Below are 27,276 nucleotides of genomic sequence, written 5' to 3' on the forward strand. Positions count from 1 at the left end.
CAACATGCACAACTTTCAAGACGATTTCTCATTGGGACTTCATTTCTTTACTAATATCTTGCATCTCTCGCTCCATCTTGGACTTTTACCTTTCTTCACAAATCTGATTTTTTTGTTCTCCATCTTTCATGCCTTGTTGTTTAATCCTTCCTTCTTAGGTTTCCACACATTACATAGAGTATACGAATATGAACAAACCGGCTTTGCCTTCGCACTAGAGCTTTAGTACCACATCTCTAAAGCATAGGTGTTTGTAGCTCTTTCATTCTTACAACTAGTTGGTTTTCCTTTTAAATTGTAAGTGTTAGGAAACATAAATATTTAGATCCTCATGCAAAAAAAAATCACAAGCCCAAGCTCCTTCATGAAACTCCTAACACTTACAAAAAAAAATCACAAGCCCTCTAAGCATTTATTAGGAAAGCAAAAAGAGTCAAAGCCAAACTTAGCCATGAAAGTGTATGAAGTAAGTTATAAAGGTTTTGCATGGAATTGCCATTTATATTAAACATTAAATAAATTACTTGCATAGTATGAATAGGACTTAAGAGGAGAGCTTAAAGATTAATGCCTATTTCTAAGGTGCCTTGGACCATATGCAAATAGGACTCTCATCTCCATGAGTGTGGACGGTTGCATTGGTGTCAACTTGGATCCTGAAGTAGCCCCAGCCTATCAGAAGAGGCCACCATTATAGAAAGAGCTTGGAGTTCCTGCTACAAAAAGATAGATTCAATTTATTTCCTTGTTGGCTGGCTCTAAGGGTTTTCTAGAAGAATTCTTATGCAAAGTTAGCATTCTTTCTCCAAATCATAATGTTATGACTTGTAACAAATACACAATCAAACAAACCATGCACACAATGGGACAAAGATGCATGTTATAAGTTCTTGGACTCCAAGCAATTCCAAACCAGAACTTGATGTAGTAACTGCAAACAATGAACAATCCAATAAATGTGCACATGCATAATGTGCCTGCAGAGTGACCAATGTATGGGTGGATGGATGAATGTGTATCTCTCTCTCTCTCTCTCTCTCTCTCTCTCTCTCTCTCTCGCTTCGGTCTCATGGGCCATTTCGGCCTTTAGGAGACGTTAATATATCTTTCTTTCTCTCTCTCTCTCTCTCTCACAGACACACACACACACACACACACACACACACACACACAAAAATAAGCAAACATACAAATAAAAAGCAATAAAATATACATGGACTCTGAGAAGCTACAACATAGCAGCAAAAACCCACTCTTGCACACCAAAAGCATTAAAAGACATGGAAGACAAATTGGTGCCAGCTTGAAAGCAGATTCTAAAGGATTCTTAGCAAATTGTTTTTTCCAAATTATGCAAACCTGTGAAGCCACCGACAACACTAAGTATGCACCTCCCCAGCCACCAAAACCATGCACTTCCCCGGTCAACAAAAAATTGTATGTATTTCAACTTTGCATAGTATCCATGGGAGTTAAACACACAGTATCAAACAAGCTAATGCTGGCACTCTTGACATCGAAAATGCTTTTCACACACACCTCATGGAAAATTGTACGTCTTAAAACCATTCTTCCATGTTCATTTGATAAACAAACAGCGGATGCATATAATGCCTTTGGACCCAAAAACATCGAAGCCTATATTGGAATATACAGAATATCACAAGTTTTTGAAACCACAAATCTGAAAGTTTTTAAGTAACATAAACCATATAGACCGCACACTTAGGTGAGCAGCAAGCAGAAGAGCTGAGCAGCAATCGAAAGCAGATGGGAGACAAGCAATTAGGGGCAGGCTGTCACTGAGGCAGCCTCAACCCCTGTTTTAGGCATGCAATGCTGCAACAGAACCTTTGGCCTTGTTGGAACAGTGTTAAGGGAGCTTTGCTGAAGCACTTTGCTTGTTTTGATAGGATTGACTTCACCGAACAGAAAAAGAAGAGGAAACCAAAGCAGCCACAGTACACCAGCACTAGGTCCCAAGGGCTAGAAACACAAACGACACCAACACCCCCCGGTGCACGGCCCCTACTTCCCTTGGTGCATTATTTTTTGAATGACCATAAATGGCTGAAAAGATATATCTAAGATGTGCACACTGTATGATCAAAAAGTGGCTGGGAAGAGAGGAAGAGCTCTGTCCGTAGTCCTCTATTAACAGCCAGGTTTTTCTGCAGGAGATAGCTGCAGAGTGATATCAGTTTTGCAGATATGTACTGCTGCTGAGTGCCAAACCTGGGTTCTCTGGTGCCCTAGCGACTGGGCATATGTTGCATGCAGGAAAGTCTTTGAACCATCTAGCTGCCTAGAAAACTGGTCGGCTAAGAGAATTGTCCAGCATGCTGGTTAATTAGCACAACAAAGCTGCCAAAGAGGCTCTTTAACACTAACTTGAGATGGCTTGAGCTGAGAGTAGGGCCAAATCTGCCCTTCTACAGTGGCTTAAGGGGCTGGTTGGCTGGTCTGCCTGCTGGTCAGACCAGCCTGACCTGGTCATGCAGTGCCAAATGGCCAAAAACCCCATGCGCTTGGTTTGCATGTGGGTCGCCAGCCCTTCAGCCATCTGCCTGCATCTTAGGCACCCAAGTGGGCTGCCCACTGCCCGAGGCTTCCTCCCTTTTGCTCCACCATCTCCTAGGCTCACAAAAGTGACTCCAGAGATATTCATACCCAGTCTGACTTGGGCTAGGCCTAAATGACTCTTGACAGGGTTGTCTGGTGCCCAACAAATGTCTAATAAGCATCCGGACACCCTACACATCATTACACCTTGCAAGTGGGTTAAATGAACTGTGCTAGACTTAGCAGAACCAGACTGCCGGAGTCGAGACTCTATACGACTTGACTTGGCTACCCTTGGCGGTGCACCAGTGACTCATCCCTAGACAAGGACTCACAAAATGCTCAGTGTCTAGCCTTAGGTCCTTGCACTTGTCTGCACAGCATGTCCACATGGCAACCAAGTGCAGGATGCATGCGACATCCCCTTCTACTGTAACATGATGTGGAGGCATGCTTAATGATGCTTAATGCTACGCAATAAAGATTAAAACTAATCACATGTGCAACTATGACACAGAGAAGTAGAGAGAAAGAGAAAAAAGAGACTCTTTACCTAATCTACTCCTACTGTATAGAATTAAATGAATGAGTAATTACAATAATTGCATATCAAAATCAAATTGACTCTTGCATGCTATGCATAATCTAAATGCTTATTGTCCTCCTCTGTGTGTTAATGGAAACAATGATTTGGAGGTGTACTTGAGTGATCCAAATGTTGTGACTGCATGACCTTGGCCTTGGCTCTGCAACATCTATCCCTAAATGCCTACAAATGACCCTTGATCTGCCTTTATACAGGGATTTTGATAGCAAGTGTATTCAGGTCAGCCAGCCATTTTCAGACCATACAACAACATCATCAAAAATGTCATAAAATGTGTTCATATTGAATACTTGTCCCAACCATTGGTGCATGTCTTGGGCACCTATAGGGGTGTCAAAATTGGTCCAAACTGCACATATACAACCTCTAACTTTGCCCTTTAGGCAGACGCAAGGAATATGTGGCACCAGATTAAGGTCTGCAAGTGACATCCCCTCCTAAACTTGGAGCACTAGGGAAAACCATGCATCTTTGCTCCTTTTTTGACTAGGTGAATCCGTAGGCTTGTCTCCCAACTCTTTGGCAGTACCTCTATTGTCTCCCCTATAAGTTTGATGGTTGGATCCAGTGGGGTGGCCACAAGGATAGCACCATCAGGAAAATAGGAAGTAATGAGTTGAAGACAGTACTTTTGTTGTGACACAAAAATACCATCAGGATGTTGGACCACCTCGATGCCAAGGAAATATGAGAGAAGACCGAGATCAATCATCTCAAATGTTCGTCTCAGCTGTGCCATGATATTAGCCACTTTGGCTTGATTTCAACTAGAGATGATAAGATCATCGACATACAACACTAGGTAGCGCACCATCCCCTGATCTATGTGGATATAAATATTGGGATCAGAGTGGGATGGTTGAAAATCTTGGCTGTGTAGAAATTTGTCGATGCAATGATACCACGCTCAGGGGACTTGCTTAAGCCCGTAAAGAGCTTTATGCAAATGGAAGACTTTGTCCTCATGCCCAGGGAGCAGGAAGCCCAGAGATTGGTCAACACAGACTTCCTCCTCGAGAATGCCATTTAGGAAGGCACTCTTAACATCCATCTAGTAGACTGACCATTTGTGGTGTGCGGCCATATTGAGTAAGAGACGGATGGTCGTCATTCGTGCTATAGGTGCGAAGGTCTCGTTGTAGTCAATACCTTCTTTTTGACGAAGCCTTGCACTACAAGCCGGGCTTTGTACTTGTCTAAGGTACCATCGGCTTTGAATTTGGTGCGGAAAATTCATTTGGTTCCAATGACCTTCTTATGACGAGGGCGATCCACAAGGGACCACGTGCCATTAGGGTCAATGCTTTCCAGTTCTTGTTCCATATCCTATTTCCAGGCGGGATGTATGATTGCCTCTTTCCACGATGTTGACTCATCATGCGCCACATAGTCTGCTGAAAACACAAAGGCAGGAGGATTGAGCTTGGTGGACCAACGAGGACCATCCAAGGGGGTATTGAAAGAATGTGCACAAGCGGAAGCAAATAAACATGAGAGAGAAAGATTGCAAGCAAGAACATGAGAGAGAGAAAGATTGCAAGAACAAGAGCTTTATTAGCTTGAGGTTACAGAGTACAAGAGCCAACAAATAGGGCAATGTAAGATAATTGAATGAATAAAAGAGAGCAACTCTTATATACTTGTGCATGAAGCAATTGGCTATAGAAAATAGGCCGATAGGACCTCCACGATAGCATTAAGGAAGATGCAATATTTTAACACCCCCTCTGCATCTTGAACTCAAACTAAGTTGTCAGAGAAGCATATGAGGATGGCCATTTTCCTCTCTATGTTTCATTTTCAGATCTTGCACACCCCGGGAAATAAGAATGTAGTGGCCAATGCATTGTCACGAAAGCCGTATGTAGCAGCTATCTCGGTTCCCTCTCATGGGGACTTGTCTACTATGCGTGATTTGTATCATACGGATGCTGATTTTGCCACTATTTGGGCTGATTTGATGGCTGGTCATGCACATGCCTCATATGTGATAAAAGAGGGTTATCTCATGAAAGATAATTGCCTATGTGTGGTATCTGACATGAGACAAAAGGTTTTGGATGAGTGCCATGCTCCTCCATATGCTGGTCATAGAGGCGTAATGCCTACTACGCACATGATTGAGCGGTATTTCTTTTGGCCAGGTATGCGGAAGGACATAGAGGCACATGTACGTGCATGTATCACCTGTCAAAAGGTCAAATTTGATAGGCAAAAGGCACCAGGTTTGCTTCAGCCATTGCCTATTCCCACGCAGCCATGGGAAAGTATTACAATGGATTTCGTTATGGACTTGCCACGTACCCAACAGGGTAATGATGCAATTTGGACAATTGTGGACAGGTTTAGCAAGCAAGCTCATTTCTTGCCGGTCAAAAAGACCATCAAAGCTGAGTATATGGTTAAAATATATCTTGCATAAGTGTTCAAACATCATGGAATGCCGAAGTCCATTGTGGGGGATATAGATCCCAGGACTAATCTACGGGTGAAACCGATCCCGTCCAGTGGGAATAACTTCGTTGGACACCCACACGCGTAATAGCACAACTTAAATATCACAATTTGAATGGACAACTTAATAACAACTGAAAACTAAAATGAAATGAAATGATGATCAATGGACACCAGCACAGGGGCCGGAACGGGCCGACCCCCCCTCAATATATGATATATTATTGGGAGTATTTAAGTGATACAATGCTCCATGGGTTCAACGAACCAGATGATATCCATGTACAACTAAAATGAATACAGTTACCAGACAAGAGACTTGGAGTAGTTGTTCGAAGGAGAGCGATCCACTTGAAGAAGTCTAGTCTCTACGGTCCCGTGCCTTCACTGGAATCCACAGAGAGCGCCCCACTAGTGTTCCAGGACCACGCACAAACAGGCGCTCCCGTACTAACGCCTGGCTCTCTCGATCTCAGCACCCATGGACCGTGGTTCTCCAGAAGCTTGGACTAACGGGTGTTAGCAGCAGAGAGTATCCGTATGAAAGAAGAAGTCTCCATTACTGCTCTTGTAGCCAGCTTGAGAGATAGATGATGGTTCGCCAGCAGCTGAGGCGGCCAGTTCCAAAGGTGGGGGGTGGGTAGGTGGCCATGCACCCACCCCCACACACGAGGGGTTCCCTTTTACCCTCCATGACCCAAACGTGGGTGCCCACCCTACCAAGGACACCAAGAAATATTTGGGGAGGGTGTCCACTCATTAATGAGTGTGAACCTGCAACCTTATAAAAACAAAGGTTAAAAAGAATGCTATAAAATAAACAAGTGCAATACACTTACCACCTGTTCACACGCAACAAAACTCGTCAGAAGACAGAGAAAACTTCACGACTCACTGGCAGGCGTCCCCGCTCAGTAAGTGGCACGTCAAACAGGCAAACACAAGAATACAAGTCATGCGAAAACAGTTCCAAACATGGAAAACATGAATGCATGTGCAAACAGTATCATGGACATATCTCCCGTTCATGGAACAAGTACTAAACATTTCTGTCGGGCACAATGATGGCACGACAGAAAACATAAATCCCGATCTTCCTATGGAGTGACAGTCCCATAGGTAAGACACAGATCCAGGCACGAGCCTCCCTATGGAGTGACAATCCCATAGGCAAGACACGGCACAAATATTGGCTCTTCCATGGCGTGACAATACCATGGATAGAACATAGTCCAGGTCATACACGGGTGGCACCAGTCTGGCTCCCGTCCATGTTATGAAATACTGGCCCCTTCACATGAGACACCGGCCTGGCCTCAAGTGAACGAGACACAAATCTGGAGATGGACCAAATGGTCGGCCAATTGGTGACATCCCCCCGGGCTTCTAAAGAGTTGTCCTCAACTGAAAAGCCTCAAGATATGCCTGCAATAGCTGTGGGTAATCAACAAAATAATCCTCGTTTACCCACTTTGCATCAATGGGTAAATAATTCTTGAACTTCACAAGGTATCGCCTAGAAAGCTTTCCTGCAGGTAGCTTCCTCTCCTTGTGAAAGACAATCTGTCCTGGCTAGATGATCTCCTCAAGCTCATCAATCTCTGGTGGATCTTCTGTGACAGGCTCGTCAGGATCTGGCCCAACATACTTCCGCAAAAGGACTCACATTGTGAATCTTCCAATGACTAGGTAAAGCAAGCCTGTATGACACTTCATTGATCTTTTGAATCACCTTGAAGGGTCCATAATAGCGAGGAGAAAGCTTAGGATATAATTCTTGAACTTCACAAGGTATCGCCTAGAAAGCTTTCCTGCAGGTAGCTTCCTCTCCTTGTGAAAGACAATCTGTCCTGGCTGGATGATCTCCTCAAGCTCATTAATCTCTGGCGGATCTTCTGTGACAGGCTCGTCAGGATCTGGTCCAACATACTTCCGCAAAAGACTCGCATTGTGAATCTTCCAATGACTAGGTAAAGCAAGTCTGTATGACACTTCATTGATCTTTTGAATCACCTTGAAGGGTCCATAATAGCGAGGAGAAAGCTTAGGATATGATCCTTCTCGTCCTGGCCTCTTCCGAAGCTTAGCTTTCTCAAATTTCAGCAAAACCCAATCACCTTCTTTGACTTGCATGTCCCTTCTATGCTTGTCAGCAGCCATTTTATGCTTATCTTGTGACCTTGCAATGGCTGTCTGTACCTGAGCAAAGGCTACATCCAAGTCACGAACATACTCATCAGCTGCAAAAATCTCATCCTTTGTACGAAGGATGGGTGGCAAGACCACTTTGCCATAAATAATCTCAAACGGGGCCTTTCCCGTGGAGGCATGGATCGTATTGTTGTTGGCAAACTCACCAAGTGAAAGATACTTCTCCCATGCAGTCTTTTGATCTGCCACATAACACTTCAACAAATCCAACACGGCTGAATTTGCAGCTTCACTTTGGCCATCCGTTTGGGGATGATAAGCTGATGAAAACTCAAGTTTAGTGCCCATGTTATCAAATAAAGCCCTCCAGAAGAGGCTCGTAGTCCTGGGATCTCTATCCCCAACAATGGATTTAGGCATACCATGATGTTTGAAAATATTAGCAAGAAAAAGCTTTACCATATGATCAACTTTAATGGTTTTCTTGACGGGCAAGAAATGAGCTTGCTTGCTAAACCTGTCCACAATGGTCCAAATCGCATCATTCCCATGCTGGGATCTAGGCAAGTCCATAATAAAATCCATAGTAATACTTTCCCATGGCTGCAAGAGAATAGGTAATGGCTGAAGCAAACCTGGAGGTTTTTGCTTGTCAAATTTCACCTTTTGGCAAGTAATACATGCACGTACATATGCCTCAATGTCTTTACGCATGCTTGGCCAAAAGAAATATCTCTCAATCATGCATGTAGTAGGCATGATACCTCTATGACCAGCATAAGGTGGAGCGTGACATTCGTCCATAGCTTTTGGACGCATATCCTTCACCACACATAAGCAGTTATCCTTCATAAGATAACCCTCTTTAATCACATAAGAGGCATGTGAGTGACCAGCCATCAAATCAGTCCATATATGGCAGAAATCAGCATCCAAATGATACAAATCTCGCATAGCAGATAAGTCCCCATGAGAGGCCACTGAAACTGCAGCCACATAAGGCCTCCTGGATAATGCATCTGCCACCACATTTTTCTTTCCCGGAGTATGTACAATCTGAAAATGAAACATGAAAAGAAAGTTTGCCATTCTCATCTGCTTCTCCGAAAGCTTTGTTTGAGATAGAAAGTATCTCAAGCTTTGATGATCTGTCTTGACTACAAATTCAGCCCCAAGAAGATAAATGTTTCCATATTTTTAAGGCATGAATTACAGCCAAGAGCTCTTTCTCATAGATATCCATATGAAGCTCAGCATCATGCAAACGACGGCTCTCATATGCAACTGCATGTCCTTCTTGATTTAGGACAGCTCTTATATAGTCGCCACAAGCATCACATTCCACTATGAATGACCTTTATAAGTCGGGAACAATCAATACGGGTCCACATATGATAGCATGCTTGAGCTGCAAAAAGGCATCCTGTTCTTTTGGGGTCCATTTGAAAGTGGTTTTCTTCTTTGTGAGATCATGTAGAGGGGTGGCTATCATAGCAAAATGCCTTATGAAACGCCTATAATATGAACATAATCCCAGAAAATTACGTACTTGATGTACGTTTTGCAATTCTTGCCAATTCCGAATGGTTTCTATCTTTGCAGGATCCATTGTTACTCCATCCTTGGATACAATGTGACCCAAATAATGTATCTCTGAAAGAAAGAACTCCTTTTCTTGGCGAAAAGTTTATGCTTCCGCAACTCTTCGAACACTGTGACCAAATGAGTTCTATGTTCCTGCTCATTCTTGGAGAAAACCAAGATGTCATCAAAGAATACACCTGTGAATTTGCGATGGGGTCGGAATATCCTATCCATCATACAATTAAATGTGGCAGGAGCATTGGCGAGACCAAAGGCATCACCAAAAATTTATATAATCCAAAAGCTGTCCTGAATGCAGTTTTGTGGACATCTTGTGGCACCACTCGTATTTGGTGATAACCACTCTTCAAATCAAGACGGCTGAAACAAGCCGAGCCATCAAGCTTATCCAAAATGTCATCAATACGCGGGATTGGAAATCTATTCTTGATGGTAAGCTTATTTAAAGCTCTATAGTCCACACACATGTGGAATGACCCGTCTTTCTTTTGAACAAGAAGCACGGGAGAGCAATAAGGTGAGGAACTTGGCTGAACCAAACCTTTCTCTAAAAGCTCATTTACCTGCTTCATGATCTCTTCTTGTTGTGCGGCACTCACACGGTATGCGGGTTTGTTAGGTGAAGAACTGCCTGGCACAAGATCTATGCGATGATCCTCGGGCCTTTGGGGAGGTAATTCACCTGGCAATGCATCAGCAACACAATCGTTGAATGCATGAAGAAAATTCAGCCTATCGTGAGTCAAAGCATCCACATTTTGATGACTTGGTACAATGCTATCACGAACAAAAACCAAGTACGCATAAAGACTCTTTTTCATTGCTTTATTAATCTGGATGTGAGATACAAGTGGGATGGAATCCCCTTCCTTGCCGGCATCAATGAAATGCATGCGGCCTCTATGCATAAAAGAAATCATGTTTGTCTTGTACTCTTTGTGGGGCTCAAGCCTATGATGCCATGGCTTGCCTAGCAATACATCACATCCATTAAGTGGTGCAACTAAGAAATGCTCATTATCAAGGTAACCCTGGATATGTATGCGCCACTTCCCTATTAGTGGGGTAACCTGCACCTCTTTACCAACAAAGGCAGCTTCTGCTTCAATCTGAGGTCCCATGTTCTCAACCTCAATACCCAAGGCAGCTGCCATTTGAACAGAGATGAAGTTATCGGTTGCACAATCATCAACATGAATAAGGCGGGCTGATCCTTGATTTGACCCCATGCTTTGCATACCATCCGTTCTTTTGCATCATATTTTGTGTTTCCCTGTACATCGGGAACTGCATGCACATTAGCCTTGGTTTGCTTGTCCTCATGCTTTGGTTTGCCGTCAGGGCATTGTCTAAACATGTGCTCTTTGCTGCCATAAGAAAAACATTTCGCCTCTTTGGCATATTGCTCTCTTTGCTCGGGGGTCAAGCCAAATTTGTTCTTCTTTGGCCCATGATCTTTAGATGAGGTATTTTCAGCTTTACCTACCTTCTGGATCTCCCGGAAGCTCTTTTTAGGTGGCTGTCCACCTTTTTGCAGATTTGGGACAGCCTTATCTTTGCCCTTTGAACCGCCTTGATCTTGCTTAATTTTGAGCACCAATTGCTCCGTAGCAAGAGCAGAGGCTATAAGCTATTGCAAAGTATGTTTCGGGTGCAATTCAATGCCCGAACGATAAGCTGGTTGCAATCCGGAGCGAAACTTCCTCTTTCTTTCATCCTCAGTGATTTGCATAAAAGGAGTTACCTCAAGCAACACTTTCCAAAACTTATTGACATATTGTTGCACACTTTCATTATCTCTTTGCTCAAGTCTATCCCACTTTTGGGTGAGAGTTTGCTCCGCATTAGGTGGCAAGAACTGGGCATAAAATCTGTCCTTAAACTCTTTCCAAGTGCAAATGGGGACTTTGGTGATCTTTTCAGTGATCCACCAATGAGCAACGGCCCCCTTCAAGAACATGCTAGCATGGCGTACTTTAGACTTCTCAGTGAAGTCCTCATCGCTAAAAGCAATGTCAAACTGTGCCACAAATGCTAACACTTTGGAAGCATCATGCTCTCCATGAAAAACATCAAACTTAACGGACTTGTCACCTGCTTTAAATTCCTTGAGCTTTCTGGGATGAGGCTCATGGTTCTCTCTTTTGCCAACTCCGTTGGCTTCTTGCCCACTTCTCGTGCCATGGACTCAAAAGTCATGTCCACCATTGCATCGGCTTTCCTTGCTTCAATGGCACTTTGCACACGGGGATCTTCATGCAAAAATTTCAGCTCTTGCTCTTGTGCCTGCAAAAGCTTTCTCATATGCTCCAATTCAGCCCTCATTGCATCAGGCTCTTCTTCTTGCATAACTGTCTTTCCTCGAGACAGTTGTCCCCTTGAATCACTATCATTCACCCTCTCAAGGGGCTTGTGCCTTCCCTGTAAAGCATCGTAACCACGTTAGGCACTTGATGGGCCCCTCGAATTAGGCACTTCCAAAGGGTTGCCTTGGTTGTCCATTGTGTTAAGTGTGCTAGAAGCGGGGTGTCCAATACACAGGTTCGTTTCCCCACTAAGAAGAGGGAAATAACCGTGCTTTGATACCAATGAAACCGATCCCGTCCAGTGGGAATAGACTCCGTTGGACACCCACATGCATAATAGCACAACTTAAATATCACAATTTGAATGGAGAACTTAATAACAACTGAAACTGAAATGAAATGAAATGATGATCAATGGACACCAGCACAGGGGCCGGAACGGGCCGACCCCCCCCCTCAATATATGATATATTATTGGGAGTATTTAAGTGATACAATGCTCCATGGGTTCAACGAACCAGATGATGTCCATGTAGAACTGAAATGAGAACAGTTACCAAACAAGAGACTTGGAGTAGTTGTTCGAAGGAGAGCAATCCACTTGAAGAAGTCTAGTCTCTACGGTCCCGTGCCTTCACTGGAATCCGTAGACAGCGTCCCACTGGTGTTCCAGGACCATGCACAAACAGGCGCTCCCGTACTAACGCCTGGCTCTCCCGATCCCAGCACCCATGGACCGTGGTTCTCCAGAAGCTTGGACTACCCGGCACCGAACGGGTGTTAGCAGCAGAGAGTATCCGTATGAAAGAAGAAGTCTCTATTACTGCTGTTGTAGCCAGCTTGAGAGATAGATGATGGTTCGCCAGCCGATGATAGGGAGAGCTGGAGTCGCCTGAGCGCCAGGGGATAGAAGACTTGTGTGTGCAGCCACCTACAAGGTAAGAGGTGGGGAACCTGTACGCGACAGCCTGCAAAGCAAGAGAGGGAGAAAATCTGCGCAACCACCTGTGTGCAGCCTGTAAGCAAGCGAAAGAGAGGTCAGCGCAGACCACCAGTGTGCAGCAACCTGAGGGCAAGTGGAGAAGAGGCCTGCGCAGTCCACCGGCGTGCAGCAACCTGAGGGCAAGCGAAGAAGAGGCGCAAACCGGGTGCAATCGCGAGGTGAAGCAAGATAGGGATGGGTCGCCTGTGCGCAGCTGTATCTAGCAAGATGATAAGAGGCCTGTGCGCAGCTGATTATAAGCAAGAGGAGGTTCACTCCTGAGCGATGGAGAAGCACCCAACAAACAGCTGGCCGGCCCACCAGATTTGCATGGAGGTGGCCAGTTCCAAAGGTGGGGGGTGGGTAGGTGGCCATGCACCCACCCCCACACACGAGGGGTTTCCCTTTACCCTCCATGACCCAAACGTGGGTGCCCAAAAATGGGTGCCCACCCTACCAAGGACACCAAGAAATATTTGGGGAGGGTGTCCACTCATTAATGAGTGTGAACCTGCAACCTTATAAAAACAAAGGTTAAAAAGAATGCTATAAAATAAACAAGTGCAATACACTTACCACCTGTTCACATGCAACAAAACTCGTCAGAAGACAGAGCAAACTTCACGACTCACTGGCAGGCGTCCCCGCTCAGTAAGTGGCACGTCAAACAGGCAAACACAAGAATACAAGTCATGCGAAAACAGTTCCAAACATGGAAAACATGAATGTATGTGCAAACAGTATCATGGACATATCTCCCGTTCATGGAACAAGTACTAACATTTCTGTCGGGCACAATGATGGCACGACAGAAAACATAAATCCCAGTCTTCCTATGGAGTGACAGTCCCATAGGTAAGACACAGATCCAGGCACGAGCCTGCCTATGGAGTGTCAATCCCATAGGCAAGACACGGCACAAATACTGGCTCTTCCATGGCCTGACAATCCCATGGATAGAACACAGTCCAGGTCATACACGGGTGGCACCAGTCTGGCTCCCGTCCATGTTATGCAAAAATACTGGCCCCTTCACATGAGACACCGGCCTGGCCTCAAGTGAACGAGACACAAATCTGGAGATGGACCAAATGGTCGGCCAATTGGTGACAACAGGAAAGGCCCCATTTGAGATTGTTTATGGTAAGGTGGTTTTGCCACCCATCCTTCGCACAAAGGATGAGATATTTGCAACAACTGATGAGTATGTAAGAGACTTGGATATTGCTTTTGCTCAGGTGCGGACAGCCATTGCAAGGTCACAAGACAAGCATAAAAAGGCTGCAGACAAGCATAGAAGGCAATTGGATGTTAAAGAGAATGCTTGGGTATTGCTGAAATTTGAGAAAGCAAGACTTGCAAAGAAGCCTGGCAAAGAGGGTGCATATCCTAAGCTTGCAACCAGGTACTATGGGCCTTTTCGAGTGATCGAGAAGATCAATCAAGTGGCTTTCAGATTGGCATTAATGATTACCTAGTCATTGGCACATACACAATGCTTTTCATGTGAGTCTCCTTCGCAAGTATGTAGGGCCGGAGCCCAGTGAAATGGTCATTGAGGATCCACCAGAAGTGGATGAGCTTGAGGAGATCTTGCAGCCAGAGCAGATTGTGTATCACAAGGAACGCAAGCTTGCTGTGCAGGCAAAGTTGTGAGGCGTTACCTTGTGAAGTTTAGGAACTATCTTCCCATTGATGCTAAATGGGTAGATGAAGAGTTCTTCAAAGATTGCCCGCATGTGCTTCAGACATATTTGGATGCTTTTCAGTTGCGGACAACTGTTTAGAAGCTTGGGGGGATGTCACCATTTGGCCACCCAATTGGTCCACCTGTGCTTTCTTATCATGTATGTACATTGGACTGGTGTCCATGGCAGTTGTTTATGGCGGGGATTGATGCCACTCATGTGATACTGTAGACCTGGCTTTCCGTTGGGACTTGTGCCTCCATGTACATGCCCGGAAATGCTTGGTGGATTGGTGTTTCATTGGGTCTGGTACCTCGTGTACTTGCCTGGAGCACGTCTATTTTGGTATAGTCTCATGAACGGGGATTGTCCATACCGATGCTGCATTGCATAGCATCTTTATGTGCTTGCTTGCAATTGAAATTTCATGCTGTTTTCATGCTTGCTTGACCAATGTGTAGTTCCGGGTAAGGGGACGCCCGCCCGTGAACCGTGCGTGTGAAACTGTCTGCTGACATGGTTGTGTGGCATGTGAACAGGTGGTAAGTATTACCCAATCTAGGCTCAAATCTTAGGACTTAAGCCAATATTTATAAGTGAGTGCGTTCCCACTTCATTAAAGTTTGGGCACCCAAAAGTCACTTATAAATTATGACCGCTTCCAAGTTCACACTCACTGAAGTCCCGAGGCGGACAACACTCAATGTCCAGGACCTGATCCTCCCCTTTTACTCATAAATGGGCATCTCTCCATGTCCCTTCACCTGATTGGACCCCAATTCACTTATTAAGAGAAAATTCGTGTTTTCTCTTAATGAAGTTTTTTGGAGGCTGAAAACTCTACTTTTCCATCATTTCTCTCCATTTCCAGGCTCTCCATAGCTATACCCAACTTACTAGGGTGTTTTCCAAGCTTCCAAGAGTGTTTCCAAGTGCTAATCACTCTCCTACTCACTCCCAATGACTGAAATTCAGCAAAACAGCTCTCTTTATTGCTGTAATTTCTGGTCTTTTTGTTTTGAAAACCCTAATTTCAGCCTTCCTTTCTCAAGTTGAACCATAGGGGAAGCTTTCCCAAGGTTCCCTTCATCCTCTTGAAGACTTTTGTCACGAAGAAAGACGACAAATCAAAGATCTCAACACTCCAAGGACTTCCATCGCAAAGACTTCCGCTATCATCGACTCTACTTGCTATTGGTAAGCTTTTATGCTTAAATATGGGAGCAAGTAGCAGGAGGGAGGAACCGGATTACAAGATCACATACCCTGTGTAGTGTTCTCTTGTCCTACGTGCTCTCTTGCAGATTGTTGCTACCATGTGTTGGAGGGAACATGGACACTTGAGAGGGTAGTGTGGGTTGCAAGTCTACACCGACAACCACTTGTTTGCAATACTGTATTCATATGCATTGGTATGGAAATCTCGTCAGAAATGCCCATGACACTATGTACTTGATTCTCCCAAGATCAATATACTTTATTTGAGGGAGGGGTCGCCCATTCCGGCTCATTGTGTGTCTCTTGTCAATTCAGCAATTTACTTTTTGTATTTGTACAAGTGTCCATTAAATCTTAGTGTATTTAAGTGTATTGATTAGCATTGTGTTCAACCAAGTTACATTGGTATCAGAGCATACGGTTCTCTTTCACTTCTATCATGAGAGACGATCGCCGTGAACACTAGCTATCTCTACACTTAGAACATTATAGACAGCAATACAATGAATGTTGGAGATGCTAATACAAGAGGCAGGGACAATGAAATGCATGCCTCCAATGCTTACAGGATGAGCAAACTCATGTGGTGCACAATAGGGAACGTGAATATGTGGGACAGTCGTCCCGTGGCAAAGAGAAGATGCAGGAAGAAGAGTCCATAGTCTTGAGGGCTGAACTTACTCGTATGCAGGCTCTTCTCCATGCACAACAAGAAGAATTGAATCTCTACCGCCGCGAGGATCCATTGGTACATGACCGTTTGAAGGCCAAGAAAGCTGAATCTTATATGGATCATGCAATGGCAATGATTGCTCAAGAGTTGCACATGCAACTGAGGGATGCAGCACGTGCATACTTGGCTCGTACCGAGGATGCCTATGCAGAAAAGGCAACCATCCCACATGTCTTGGAACTTATGTCTAAGAGGATGAATCTCCATGCTATGGGAGAGGAACAATCAGTGACTTCACGCCATGCAGGAACACCTAATGTAGCCCGTGAAGGATACAATGTTTATGGCAGTGGTCAAAATGCATGTCAAATGCCATTGCCGGCTGAAAATGTGCATGCACAACACATGCATCATGGGCTGCAATTTTCTGTTGGTGCAGGTATTCCACGTATCTCTCATGCCACTCATGCCTTCAAGTGTGCTCGTGAGGGAGAAGTTATGGCTGAAAATGTATCAATGCATGTTGAGGGGCCAGCGATGCCTCATGCTTACAGGGCACATGTATCTATGCCTTATGCATCACCTTTTGGTCCAAAAATGATGCCAGTCACAGGGGCTGTCCCAATGGACGACAAACATGGGAGAAAACATGTTGAGATGCACACATATGCATCAAAGTCTCATGACTTCAAAGCCGGAGACAAATCTGTGAAGTTTGACACACATCATGGGGAATATGATGCATCAAAGGCACTTGCTTTTATTGCCCAGTTTGATATTGCTTTCAGTGATGAGGAGTTCACTCAGAAATCCATGATCCGGTATGTAAGCATGTTCATGAAAGGCACTGCTGCCCATTGGTGGCTCACGGAGAAGCTCTCACCGAATCCTGTTAGATCATGGGAAGAGTTCAAGGAGAGGTTCTATACTCAATTCTTGCCTCCCAATGCATTGAATGAGATAACAATGAAGTGAGATTGGGTAAAGCAAAATGAGGGGGAATCGGTAAATGCATATGTACAAAAGTTTTGGAAAGTGCTCTTGGAGGTGTCTCCATTTATGCATGTCACCGAGGCGGAAAGGAAGAGAAGGTTTCAATCGGGATTGCAACCCATGTACAAAGCGGGACTACAAATGTATCCTGGTCATACCTAACACCAATTAATCGCAGCCGCCACCGCCACACCGAGCAATTGGAACTCAAATTGAGTCGATCCAATAAGGCTAAACCCTCATTTCAAGGCAATGAGAGGGCTGTCCAAAACCTGCAAAATGATGGACAGCCACCTATAAGGACCAAAACCAAGATAAAAATGGTCCAAAGACTCAAAATAACACTACCAAGAAGCGTCCCTTCAAATTGAGAGACTATGCTCTCACTCCGGAATAGAAAAAGCAATATATGAGTGAGGGGAAATGCTTTACTTGTGGTAGCACCGAGCATATTGCAAAGGCATGTCCAAACAAGAAGAAGCGTGATAATGCAAATGCATCAAAGCCTAATGTGCATATGATTCCGGATGTGCAGGGCAATACTTCACATGATAGCAAAGATAGGGTTGTATGTAAAGCTTGGGGACAGCTCAAAGATCAGCCCGCTTTGTTCATGTTTGATGATTGTGCATCTGAAAATTTCATATCCACACAGATGGCAGCTGCTTTGGGTATTGAAGTGGAGGACATGGGTCCTCAAATTGAAGCAGGGGCTGCCTTTGTTGGTAGAGAAGTGCAGGTCATGCCTATTTTTGGCAAGTTACGCATACACATTCAAGGCTGTGGATCATGATAGCAAAGATAGGGTTGTATTTTTGGCAAGTTGCGCATACACATTCAAGGCTGTGGATCACATGATAGCAAAGATAGGGTTGTATGTAAAGCTTGGGGACAGCTCAAAGATCAGCCCGCTTTGTTCATGTTTGATGATTGTGCATCTGAAAATTTCATATCCACACAGATGGCAGTTGCTTTGGGTATTGAAGTGGAGGACATGGGTCCTCAAATTGAAGCAGGGCTGCCTTTGTTGGTAGAGAAGTGCAGGTCATGCCTATTTTTGGCAAGTTGCGCATACACATTCAAGGCTGTGGATCATGAGGATTTTCTTGTGGCGCCTTTGAATGGCTGTGATGTATTGCTTGGAAAGCCTTGGCATACACGTATTGATCCGTGCAAGGCTTACAAGACCAACAGGATCACCTTCATGCATAAAGGCCGAGAACATGTAATTGATGCTGGTGAAGAGGGTGATACCATTCCCCTTGTATCTCATGTACAAATTCAGAAAGTAATGAAAAAGAGTGTTTTTGCGTTCTTGATTTTTGTACGAGATCATGTTGAGGTTAATAATGTACATGTAAACACTCTTAGTAATGATAGGCTGAAATTTTTGCAAGAGCACAATGATTGTTTTGCTGATGAGTTACCAAATGAGTTACCACCTGTACGACCGGAAGATCATCGCATTGATCTTGTGCCGGGTAGCTCACCACCTAATAGGCCAGCCTATCGTGTAAGTGCATCCCGAGATCATGAAGCAAGTGAATGAGCTTCTTGAGAAGGGTTTGGTTTAGCCAAGCTCTTCCCTATATTGTTCACCCGTCCTCTTGGTTCAAATGAAGGATGGATCCTTTCGTATGTGTGTGGATTATAGATCTTTGAATAAGCTTACCATCAAGAATCGGTTTCCGATTCCACGCATAGACGACATCCTTGACAAGTTGGATGAATCGGCATGCTTTAGCCGAATTGATCTCAAGAGTGGGTATCATCAAGTGCGTGTAGTGTCTGAAGATGTACACAAAACTGCTTTCAGGACAGCATTTGGGCTTTATGAGTATCTTGTTATGCCTTTTGGTCTTACAAATGCCCCGGCTACATTCAATAGAATGATGGATCGCATATTCCGTGGGTACAGGAAATCTATAGGTGTCTTCTTTGATGACATCCTAGTCTTCTCGAAGACCGAAGAAGAGCATAAAGCTCATTTGGCTATTGTTTTTTAAGAGCTCCATAAGCATAAACTCTTCATAAATGCAAAGAAGAGTGAGTTCTTCTTGTCAGAGATACATTATCTTGGGCATATTGTGTCCAAAGATGGGGTGCGGATGGATCCTACAAAGATTGATGCAATTCGGAATTGGCCCGAATTGAGTTCGGTGCATGAGATCCGTGGTTTTCTTGGATTATGCTCTTACTACCGCAGGTTCATTCGGCACTTTGCATGGATTGCTTCTCCTTTACATCAGAAGAAGGCCGTGTTCAAATGGACTAATGTAGAGAGAGATGCATTCCTCAAATTGAAAGATGCAACTACTCATGGTCCAGTGTTGATCATTCCGGATTTGCAAAAGCCTTTTTGTGGAATGTGATGCATCTGGAAATTGCATAGGAGCTGTCCTTAATCAAGAGGGACATGCCGTGGCTTATGAGAGTCGTAGATTGCATGATGCAGAGCTATCTCTTGGCATTTATGAGAAAGAGCTCTTGCCTGTAATTCATGCACTTACTATATGGAAACATTACCTTCTTGGGGCTGATTTCACTGTGAAGACAGATCACCAGAGTTTGAGGTATTTTCTTACTCAAACTAAGATGTGAAGAAAAGCATATGAGGATGGCCAATTTCCTCTCTATGTTTCATTTTCAGATCTTGCATACCCCGGGAAAGAAGAATGTAGTGGCCGATGCATTGTCACGAAAGCCGTATGTAGCAGCTATCTCGGTTGCCTCTCATGGGGACTTGTCTACTATGCGTGATTTGTATCATACGGATGCTGATTTTGCCACTATTTGGGCTGATTTGATGGTTGGTCATGCACATGCCTCATATGTGATCAAAGAGGGTTATCTCGTGAAAGATAATTGCCTATGTGTGGTGTCTGACATGAGACAAAAGGTTTTGGATGAGTGCCATGCTCCTCCATATGCTGGTCATAGAGGTGTAATGCCTACTACGTACATGATTGAGCGGTATTTCTTTTGGCCAGGTATGCGGAAGGACATAGAGGCACATGTACGTGCATGTATCGCCTGTCAAAAGGTCAAATTTGATAGGCAAAAGGCACCAGGTTTGCTTCAGCCATTGCCTATTCCCACGCAGCCATGGGAAAGTATTACAATGGATTTCGTTATGGACTTGCCACGTACCCAACAGGGTAATGATGCAATTTGGACAATTGTGGACAGGTTTAGCAAGCAAGCTCATTTCTTGCCGGTCAAAAAGACCATCAAAGTTGAGCATATGGTTAAAATATATCTTGCACAAGTGTTTAAACATCATGGAATGCCGAAGTCCATTGTGGGGGATAGAGATCCCAGGACTACAAGTCTCTTTTGGCGGGCCTTATTTGATAATATGGGCACCAAATTGGACTTCTCATCAGCTTATCACCCTCAAACGGATGGGCAAAGTGAGGCTGCAAATTCAGCTCTGTTGGATCTCTTGAAATGTTATGTGGCGGATCAGAAGTCTTCTTGGGAAAAGTACTTACCGCTTGTGGAATTTGCATACAACAACACCGTGCATGCATCTACGGGAAAGGCCCATTTGAGATTGCTTATGGTAAGGTAGTTTTGCCACCCATCCTTCGCACAAAGGATGAGATATTTGCAGCTGATGCGTATGTAAGAGACTTCGATATTGCTTTTGCTCAGGTGCCGACAGCCATTGCAAGGTCACAAGACAAGCATAAAAAGGCTACCGACAAGCATAGAAGGCAATTTGATGTTAAAGAGAATGATTGGGTATTGCTGAAATTTGAGAAAGCAAGACTTGCAAAAAGGCCTGGCAAAGAGGGTGCATATCCTAAGCTTGCAACCAGGTACTATGGGCCTTTTCGAGTGATCGAGAAGATCAATGAAATGGCTTTCAGATTGGCATTACCTAGTCATTAGCACATACACAATGCTTTTCATGTGAGTCTCCTTCGCAAGTATGTAGGGCCGGAGCCCAATGAAATGGTCATTGAGGATCCACCAGAAGTGGATGAGCTTGAGGAGATCTTGCAGCCAGAGCAGATTGTGTATCACAAGGAACGCAAGCTTGCTCTGCAGGCAAAGTTGTGAGGCGTTACCTTGTGAAGTTAAGGAACTATCTTCCCATTGATGCTAAATGGGTAGATGAAGAGTTCTTCAAAGATTGCCCGCATGTGCTTCAGACATATTTAAATGCTTTTCAGTTGCGGACAACTGTTTAGAAGCCAGGGGGGATGTCACCATTTGGCCACCTAATTGGTCCACCCGTGCTTTCTTATCATGTATGTACATTGGACTGGTGTCCATGGCAGTTGTTTATGGCGGGGATTGATGCCACTCATGTGATACTGTAGACCTGGCTTTCCGTTGGGACTTGTGCCTCCGTGTACATGCCCGGAAATGCTTGGTGGATTGGTGTTCCATTGGGTCTGGTACCTCGTGTACTTGCCTGGAGCACGTATATTTTGGTATAGTCTCATGAACGGGGATTGTCCATACCGATGCTTTGCATAGCATCTTTATGTGCTTGCTTGCAATTGAAATTGCATGCTATTTTCATGCTTGCTCGACCAATGTGTAGTTCCGGGTAAGGGGACGCCCGCTCGTGAACCGTGCGTGTGAAACTGTCTGCTGACATGGTTGTGTGGCATGTGAACAGGTGGTAAGTATTACCCAATTTAGGCTCAAATAGCCCTTAGGACTTAGCCAATATTTATAAGTGAGTGCGTTCCCACTTCATTAAAGTTTGGGCACCCAAAAGTCACTTATAAATTATGACCGCTTCCAAGTTCACACTCACTGAAGTCCCGAGGCGGACAACACTCAATGTCCAGGACTTGATCCTCCCCTTTTACTCATAAATGTGTCCCTTCACCTGATTGGACACCAATTCACTTACTTATTAGGAGAAAATTCGTGTTTTCTCTTAATGAAGATTTTTGGAGGCTAAAAACTCTAATTTTTTAGCATTTCTCTCCATTTCCAAGCTCTCCATAGCCATACCCAACTTGCTAGGGTGTTTTCCAAGCTTCCAAGAGTGTTTCCAAGTGCTAATCACTCTCCTACTCACTCCCAATGACTGAAATTCAGCAAAACAGCTTTCTTTATTGCTGTAATTTCTGGTCTTTTTGTTGAAAACCCTAATTTCAGCCTTCCTTTCTCAAGTTGAACCATAGGGGAAGGTTACCTTCATCCTCTTGAAGACTTTTGTCGCGAAGAAAGGTGACAAATCAAAGATCTCAACACTCCAAGGACTTCCATCGCGAAGACTTCCGCTGTCATCGACTCTACTTGCTATTGGTAAGCTTTTATGCTTAAATATGGGAGCAAGTAGCAGGAGGGAGGAACCGGATTACAAGATCACATACCCTGTGTAGTGTTCTCTTGTCCTACGTGCTCTCTTGCAGATTGTTGCTACCATGTGTTGGTGGAACAATAGAGAGAAGATGGTAGGGAACATGGGCACTTGAGAGGGTAGTGTGGGTTGCAAGTCTACATCGACAACCACTTGTTTGCAATACTGTATTCATATGCATTGGTATGGAAATCTGGTCAGAAATGCCCATGACACTATGTACTTGATTCTCCCAAGATCAATATACTTTATTTGAGCAAGGGGTCGGCCGTTCCGGCTCATTGTGTGTCTCTTGTCAATTCAGCAATTTACTTCTTGTATTTGAACAAGTGTCCATCAAATCTTAGTGTATTTAAGTGTATTGATTAGCATTGTGTTCAACCAAGTTACAATGGGCGCCCTTCTGCTTATCTTCGTTCAGAGCCGTTTGTCGCCGTTTAGAGCCGTGCGCTGCCACTCCAAAGCCTGCCTACCACCCATTGGCCAACCGGGCGGTGCTAGTGCCTAGCGAACCACCTTCGCCGGGCGGAGGCGCTAGCGCCTGCGTCCACTGCCACCTCTCTGTTTGACTGCATGCGCCGCCGTCGTCCTACTCAGCTCTGCCTTCGTGCGCCGCTTAGACCTGCTCGGCCCACTGCCCAAGGCAACTGCCTCGCCTTAGTTCTCAGCTCTAGCACGGTTGCTTGGGTGTCTAAGGGAGGAAAAGAGAGAAGAAGCAGCTCAACTCACACCAGCATCTTCCTCTCAGAGGTACACAAATTTGGGACTTTCTTTTTCATACATTTTTTTGTCAAATTCAAGGGCTCTATGTTGCATATTTGAGGATTCTTGTTCGCAAGGGGAGGTTTTCTAAGGTGGAGGCATCCATAGGCACTCTTGTTCGTGTGCAATACTCCTGGAGTCTTGTGTTAGCTCATTCAAGTATACACCCTGTTTTTGGTATACTTCAGCGATCACATCTTCAATCTCGTCATATCCCGGTGCCTTGTGTGCACTCTCCCGTAGCTCTCTTTTTCTCGTATTTTCCCATAGCTCACATCAAGGGGGGGCTTTCCAGTTCCTAGTTCACCCTCCAACTTTGGGAAATCTCGCACTACCTTGAGGATGTCGCAAAGAGCTTCTTCCACTGAGCTTTCCAAATTTGGTGTATTCATGACAACTGAAGATCGGCTTGATGGTCCCATCTACTCGTTATGGAGTTTCATGCTGAAGAATCTTGCCAAGGGGCTATGGGAGATTGTCATGGGGCAAGAGCCTCATCCTACTGCACCAACTCTTGGCACCTTGACATCAAGGGTGACTCAGACAGTGGCACAAGTTGTGTCAGGCATTATAGCACCGCCTTCCCATTGAAGACCAAAGACGGTGGGATGCCCGTGATGCTCAAGCAATGGCCATGATTGCTCTTTCGGTCAAACGCTCAATCGTACCTCACATCCAATCTTGGGTGGTCCTCGAGACCATGTTCTAGTTCCGTAATGAAGCATGGGTCATGTACCTGATGCGGGAGCTGGACGACTTGACCATGAACGAAGGTGATTCCATTGTAGATCATCTTACCAAGATAACAGACCTAAAAGAACAACTGCTGAATATAGATGAGGTAGTTGATAACAAAAAATCGGTCACCACCATTCTTAACTCCTTACTTGAGTCCTATCAGAGTTTCTATACTTCTCTGAATCTCTCTATGAGAGGAGGTGGCGATCCTATATCCTTCGAGGAGTTGGTTGGATTACTTCTCCAAGAGGAGCAGACAAGGAAGAACACATCCGGGGGTGATGCAAGCAAAGGAGACCAAGCCTACTTCTCTAGGGACAAAGGCAAAGTGGACTCGTCTCACAGGGTGACACCAAGAAGAAGAAAGGAAAGTGTCACTATTGCCACAAGCCAAGGCACTACATCGAATAGTGTTGGAAGAGGCTTGCAAAGCTGAAAGCTAATGAAAACTCTGCAAATTCCGCTTCTTCTACCTCTGACGACAAGAAGCAGTAGCCAGACGATAAACTGAACCTAGTCCAAGATGTCTGGGCTTTCTAGCCACATTATCACTATGGGGGGGGAATGTTAAATATTCGTAGTGATTAATGTGGGAATAAACAAGTGCTAGGTGGTTGAGTAAACTAGCAGTGAATGTAAGCCTTAAATAAAGCGGTTCCAATGTGTGTGAACAACTGCTAGTATGTATAAGTCTCTTGTGTAGGAATAGCCTCTTAAAATTTGGGCATGTTCTTGGATTCATCTAGGTATATATATAGGCATCATACCAAGCATATGTGGTGGAATCATATTAAGCATATGTGGTGGCATCACATCTAGCATATGCTTAGAATATGTAATGGGGTCTCTCTTATAAAAAGGACCTACTTCTATAATGAATTTATGCTTTCCACTACATCTTCCTTTAATCTTGTGCTGATTCTCTTGTTGATTATTGTCTCTCTCCCTCTTCTCCCCACTATTGTGTGGCTGCACTCTAGACACTAGCCAACAAAACCTTGATGCTAAACACCAAGTGGTTGCAAATGTAGGACTAACACCCAAATCGGAAGTGATAGGGGCTGCCTTGTTTGATAAAGTAGTGGAGTTGAGAAACGAAGAAGAGCATTTGGGGCAAGCCTCTACTCTTGTAGAGGTCGACCTTGATCTCTGTTATTACAATCTCACAGATCTCCTAAACGCAAAACACGAGTGATTAGTACTAACCCCTTAAGTGGGGTGCAGACTTCTATAGTGGCTATTGCTGCTATAAATAAATGTTCAATCATAAATAGCCAATATACTTGGTATTATTAACCATGAGCGTTAGCCGCCTATATCAACCTGCTTCCTCTAATATGAGGGCTCCCCTAACCTTGTTGGATTAGATCACTAATCCTAAAGATTAGCACCATGTAAATAACATACTTCCCCTCAGACATTTCCACTCTTGGAAATAAGCAAGGGAAACACAACTACAATTGGTAATTGACTCCATAATGTAGTTCACCACGTCTACTCTTTTCACCCATAACTTTGCCATAGAAACTGGCTAAAACTGCAACGGTTGTTCCTACAACTACCTCAGTGGAACTAAAAACAGACCAACTTGAACCAGAGTCGTGAGGAACACAACAATTTCTCAATCCAACTCCCGAATAATCGGACATCACAGAGACAATTGTCGTAGCCAATCAAATTACCTATCCTATGAGGACAGGTAATTCGTCGTACCTAGGGGATATTAAAAAAATTACCCTCCCTCTCTGAGAACAACAGAACCATCAGATATTTGAACACTCTCGTCATAAATGACCTTTGAAAGTGTTCCTATCAAGACTGTGCCCAAGCCAAAACACCTACGATATAATTCTCCTACTGTACCATATCTTGTGCCAAATGCACAAATGTTGAATTGGTTGTTTTGCTTCTTCGCCGGTCTACTACTTAGAGTCACCTCACATCAAAGGGCCTCTTGTACTGGATTACTTCACCATTATACGTACACTCATTCATCCATTTCATGCTGTGTTGATTTGCTCTGATCTCTCGCACATCTGGTCCTTTCATCCTTTTTCCCTCACATGGTATCAGAGCTATTGTGAGCAAAGGGAACAAAGACCTCGAGAGCACACAACATGGATTGTCTACCCGTGATTCCGGAGGACAAACCTTTCTCACCAGAAGTTGATTCTCCTTGCTCAGATCTAGACCACACGGAGGATGGGACTTCTTACTCATTGGAGAGCCGCGTTCAAGGTCTTACATTGGGAGACGACTAGCCTGTCTACACCTACTCACCCTCGGGCCTCTACACCTTTGGCATCTCGCCCTTCCTCTCTGAGCTTATCAGACTTTGCTTCCAGAGGGGGGTACATGCCTACAGCCAACGTGCTAGTACTGGACCCGGTACCCAGCCTCCTCTAGAGAGTCGACAACCTAGACTTCAGTTTGGGACATTCTCTCAGGGAGGAGAGGTACCACCATGGTTGTCCGGAGATCCATCGTCATCAACTCAGCCGGAGACAGTGTCAGGTTCATATGTACCCCTGAGTGCTTATGTGCCTAACATTACCTGGGTGTCCACTTCTGCAGCATAGGTGTAGCAGATGGTACCAACTTCTATCCTTGATCCCTGGAGTAATGTGAACCCGAATAGAGGAGGGTCTAGGAGCTGAGTACGGTCCCAGACTACTGATGTACAAGGAGGTAACATTGTTTTCTCTTTTGGTTCACCTTCTATTCCTGCTCCTAATTTGTTTTGGAATACTGCACAACGACAAGCACAAAATCCTCCCACCCAACCCATGTTTCTTTCTGTTGGTGTTGGCATGCAACCATTATCGGCCGCACCTCCACAGGGCCCTGCATATGGGTTTTACCCAACAAAGGGATCTCTTGGCACTATGCCCACCGGCACTATGTTGCCACCCAACATTTCGGGGTATGTAGTTTACCAACCCGTCACAGACACTACACTAATACCAGCTTATATGCCTACTCAAGGATTTGTGCCTCAGCCAGGTATTTGAAAGAAAGTGAAGCAAATAGAAAAAACAGGTGTAGGTCCAGGTACAAGACCTGCAAATGCTGGAAATTGATGTTTATTGCTGAAAACTGAGCATGAGGGAAGCATGTAGGTGCTGTACAATGATAAGAAGTAGAAGCGGTGCTGTACAATGAGAAGAAGCAGAAGCAACTGCTAATGACCTCAAGTGGATGCAGG

At 44.5% G+C, this 27,276-nt stretch overlaps 1 protein-coding gene across 4 annotated transcripts in view; it reads right to left on the minus strand.

The window, feature by feature from the left end:
- Window positions 1–393: 393 nt before the first annotated feature.
- LOC147631980 (pentatricopeptide repeat-containing protein At3g53360, mitochondrial-like) overlaps window positions 394–27,276 on the minus strand; it is a 44,953-nt gene continuing 18,070 nt past the window's right edge. For 3 of the 4 annotated variants that reach the window (XM_086808516.1, XM_086808519.1, XM_086808515.1), the window contains one exon: window positions 394–713. The gene's annotated coding sequence lies outside the window, so the exon portion shown is untranslated. Of the gene's footprint in view, window positions 717–27,276 lie in introns of all 4 variants that reach the window. The other variant, XM_086808517.1, reaches the window with a different exon arrangement.

The sequence above is a fragment of the Cibotium barometz genome, chromosome 14, assembly GCF_041138505.1.
Source record: "Cibotium barometz isolate CiBa-2024 chromosome 14, ASM4113850v1, whole genome shotgun sequence".
Lineage (NCBI taxonomy): Eukaryota > Viridiplantae > Streptophyta > Polypodiopsida > Cyatheales > Cibotiaceae > Cibotium > Cibotium barometz.